Source organism: Styela clava, chromosome 14 (assembly GCF_964204865.1).
Source record: "Styela clava chromosome 14, kaStyClav1.hap1.2, whole genome shotgun sequence".
NCBI classification, from domain to species: Eukaryota; Metazoa; Chordata; class Ascidiacea; order Stolidobranchia; family Styelidae; genus Styela; species Styela clava.
This window is the reverse complement of record NC_135263.1, coordinates 14,903,899-14,909,010: the sequence shown is the minus strand read 5'-3', so window position 1 is coordinate 14,909,010 and position 5,112 is coordinate 14,903,899.

Sequence of the window (5,112 nt, the reverse complement as noted above, 5' to 3'; positions counted from 1 at the left end):
ACGGAACGTGATGAATCTGTCGCTATTGTCTCATCTGAAGCTTTCCCTTGTCAAAAATACATATTTCAAATGAAATATTCAGATGAAATTTCGTTTCCAGACATTTTCTGCAGACTTGAAGTCACCAGATGTGATGAACAATGTGACAAAATGATCCTTGTGTCGGAAATAATATTTTGGACGAGAAGGCATTGATGAATCATGAGAGTGCAACTTAGGAACTCGAATTCTGAATTTTTTTATTTCTATACTATACCAAATACAAGCTGGTCACGTAGGCATTTATCTTATCAAATTTGTTTGCTATCAGAACAAAAATATTTAGCTTGAAAATAATATTTCCTCTGTAAAATTTTTGTCTGGACAACTTTTGAAATAGTAACGTTACGGTTTACAGTGTTGAATAGACAAAATGTGATGAAATTTTCAAAAACTACGGCAAGTTAGATTAAGACCTGATATTCGAGCAAAGCATTTCATCGGAACCAAATAATAGTTATCTAGAACTGGAATCATCACGTGCAAACTAGACCCCAAAGTATCAATGTTAGGGGGTTGCTAATGGATTCCAAATTTTTCCCTTTTGTGTACACGAGGTTACCCTAGTTAATTTACCAATATCTGGTTACCAAGCTTTTGTAAATTTCTGCAAGACGAGCTTCCAGCAATTAAAAGATATTGTTTTCGTTGGACTTTTGACAAAGCGTCCTGACTCACCACCACAAAAAGGCACATTGAATGGAGGTTGTTTAAACCCTAGTTAACGAACAATGCTTCAGATCAGTCTACAACCCGTAGTTTTGTCTTGTAACATACGAGCGCGCGCGAGTGTCGTTGAAAAATCGGAAATTCGACCTGTGTGGGGTGAAGTGAAAAGGGACATTGCTGTTTTTAGCTCCTCAGTTCATATTTCATCATATTATTTGTAGCTATTTGTTAGCGTAATCAAGGCTAGATCTTCTCGGGCATTGGGCGGTGTATGATAAAAGCATTGTATTTATACAGCAGTCTTTTATTAAACTATTCCAGAAACTTGAATCTAATTGTTTTAGAAACATACGTTGAAAATAAAAGCACAATCGGACGTTTCTATCATTCAATACTCAACCAAAAACATCATAAACAACAAATTAATCATTTCCAATAACAAAACTAGCACAGTGTCATTAACGTTCTATATAATCAGTAATTTGGGTACAGTGTAAACAGGGTTTATTTGTGTTCGACCTGCTATTAGTTGAATACACTCAAAATAAAAAATACTTTCGAATTGCTTTCCACTAAATTAAAATTATTATAGTGCAAGGTCTGATCCAGCGCTGTTAGCAAACGCTATGAACATAGACATAGCATGTTATGGCCATTTGTTGGGAATATTGAAAATACTTCTAACACATCAGTTAGTCAGGGATAAGCCCGAATGCAATTCATGTCACCCAGTTGCAGCTAGTTAGGATAATTCAACCACTTCGCGATTGACAAAAGAACTCGATCGTAAATCACGCTTGGCATACAAAACTATTCTTGCAATAGCAATTCATGCAATGAAGAACAACGGTAATTTTATATGGAATTTATTCTCATGGCATAAACGATACACCTATTGACTATGAATCCGTAATATATTTATATATGATATTTGAACATATTACCATGCTTTAGCGTTGCGCCTTTTTTTGGACCTCCAGAAGTATGTGCACCAAGATGGCGCGCAACCTGAACTTGGTAGTTGTACCAGGTTAGGGTTCAGGTTGTGCGCCATCTTGGTGCACATACTTCTGGAGCGCCCCTTTTTTCAGTTGCAAAACGTCGACTCGGACTGAAATTTACATTTTTTGTTACTAATATTTACTCTACTATTGGAAGTTGAATATGAAACATAAAAAATATCGTTTTTTCGACGATTTATGATCTAGCATTCGTTACAAACAGTTTTATTATTATCCGAAGTAAATTATTTATCATGAGTGCATTTCTTAGAACTTCAGCTTTTCAATAATCTTTCCCAATTAAATTAATTAATTTACTAATTATTACCGTTGTCTGTCTTTTTACCAAAACAAAAATACAAAACTCATAACGTTAGCTTGGCGAGAATGCAATGTGGAAATATAACCGCTAGTGTCATTGGAAAAAATTCTGGAAGATAAATTTGTGTTTTCCTTACTTTAAATAGAAACTGATATTTCCAGTGACGAAATTGTGCGATGGACAGCAGGTGTGTTTTTGTTTAGAATAACTTGAAGAAAGCTGCATTGACTCAGGTACTTGTGATTTATGCGTTTCGAGTCTCAGTGTTCCATAATTTGATCTTTGTAGCGAAGCTTTAGCCTTCAAACCTGGACTGTTTACGGCCAAATATGACTACAAGAATGGCGGTTCCTTGGCTTATTTTAGTGTGAAAAGGACGACCTTTTGGTGATAAGAATTTAACATGAAACGATTATTTTACGATCAGTCCCATTACTTATTCCGGGACAGTCAAATATGTGATAAAACTGACACACATGGGATGGTATTGCATCGTTCCGAAATTTTTTCTCTATCAAACTTGCATAACAGTTGTGATGCCGTATTATCGTTAAGATTCCTTAGTAAATCAAATACGTCACAGGCTATAGACAAGACTAAGTCTCGAGGTGCAAATTTGAAATAATTAACTCGAAGTATGTAAGCAAAAGCAATAATTACTTCTGTTCTACGTTCATGAGCTGTAAATAAAATTTGTTTTGTAAATTTCATGGATTTTACAAAATTGAATATTGCAGCAAATTTTGCGATGTTAGAAACCATTTTGAACAATATATACTAATAAACTTTGGAAGTATAGAATGTATTTTGAACCGGGCTGACAGGCAAAACTGTTTTCACAATTAACATTAAAAACTAAATTACAAAATTGAAAATCTGAGGGCAGACGTTTCTTCGTCATTCCACCAAAAGTCTATTTCTTTCTTATTGCAAATTCTACCCGAAAAGTGAAAGCATCTATGCTGCGACAAAAGTATTAAAAATTTATATTATGTTTGGTCAAAAATAATATAATTTCGAATCAAAAGCCAATGAATCCAAAAAGGTTTTAGGGTTGAAAGTTCATGGTTTTCAAAAATAAAAAATGAACTTTCATGGATGGCGACCTGGCCACATTTTCTATAATCTCTCCATTATATTATGATCCACATACTTAATGCTAATATCAGCTGCATATTTCTGCTGTAGTGACTGTGGTATCGGGTTCGCATTCCTTGCCCCACTTTTTAGGTGGGGCTGGGGAGAGCCAACGCTGATGGAAATAGTGAATTCGCCCCAGAGTTGTAGTATCTGTCGTCGTGTTTTGGGGTTACTTGTCACCGTTCACATTAACTTGGGATTTTCTGCCATTGAAAGTCCGGAAGCCATTTTCTTGTGCAAGTTTTGAAAATTTTCCCAGAATCGCAAATCCTAATTTTCATCATGAGATGTATTTTTTATTTTTCCCCTTATGTACTCATTCAAACACGAAAATCGTTGGTGATGTTACAACAGGTACCAGTTTTTCCTCGAAAATAAATAACTTGAATAGTAAAGTGTTGCGACATACTAGGATTGAATCCGGCACTTCGTGGATCTGAAAGCCACGTCGCTCGAAAATTCATGCTCCAGAATTCTAGATTTATTCAAAACTTTCAATTCAATATTTAAAAGCTTTTTTAGCCCACGGGAAATTTATGCATCATTCAGGTTCAAATATTTGGCATAGCGGAAAGAAGCCTCCGGCTTTTGAGGAATTATGATTTATTTTTGATATTTTCATTACAAGCTTATACAGTGTCTAAACTAATCGTTGTTTTTACCTATATTCTAATGTAATTAGGTGTTCTTTGTTAAGCATGGTCATTGCCGCTTTTTAAACGAACTCCAACCACAAATATTTCTTGATGAATAGCGGGTTACTAATCACGATAAGACGGGTGAAGTATACAATATATACAGATTCTAACACATCGGCCTTCATTTTTGTTGTAACGTACTTTCGCCTGACAGACAGACGGGATGTTTGCGTGTGCATTGAGGCGCGAGGATAAACATCCTTTGCGGATCACCACGAGTGTGTGTGTTATTAAACACGTGATGTTTGATTTGTTTTATTCACAGGCGCGTGTGAAACGCAAGTGGTGGGACAATCTCGGAACAAGCGGATCTTTCACTTAGTTATTTGTTTTCTGTTTCTTGTGTTTACTTGTTTTGCAGTGAATTAATCGCATCTGTCACATTCCTGACTGAACGAATGAGTAGACGTAGAGGAGACACCCTTGACCAACTCGCGAACAAGACGAGCTTAACGATCAGTTTTAAAAAAATCATTGCTTGAAGAGGTGTGTAAGTTGGTTATAATGCATAATGCTCAAAATGGCGGTATTTCGATCATTTGGTCCAACATGTTGTTAGCAGCGGAAACACCCTAAGGTGTTACAAAATAAACTATACCAAAACTCCGTAAATATGAGTCGTCTTCGTTGTAATAAGCTTTTACTTCGTAATACGACATGATAAAACGTCGACGTACTAAACTAATTTGTAATTATGCCGGTAGAAACTCGATTCATCGGCTTATATTTAATAGATATTTTTCATCGTTAAAAACTATATTGATTGCCTTCATTTCAGATCAGTTACATAGGTTATAACGTGATATGAGACTAACGTTATATATTGTTGTTGAGTGACGATAGCCACTTTCAATTTTAACGTTTAGGTCACCACAAGGTCGTTCGTTTCCAATGACCGTTGTATCATAGCGAAATTATTTGAAATTATGCCAAACAAGATAACTTTTTGTTTGAATCTAGAAAGAAAAATGAATATCATTGTTTGGACATGGGCCGTTGATCAACATTGTTTTCGTGAATTGTTTTAGCGATGTGCCTTATGCGAATGGAAGGGAGTAGTTACTGCTGTATGACTACATTGTTTAGTAACCGTACGGTCAATTTTTCATGCCACCGTAGGGCACCAAATTGTGAATGCGCTTTCACGCCTGATTAGTCATGCATTCCACGTAAATTACGTCAGACATCCGCAGAATAAACCGCAAAAACCACATCCGAAACCAAAGCCCGACAAAATTTTTGT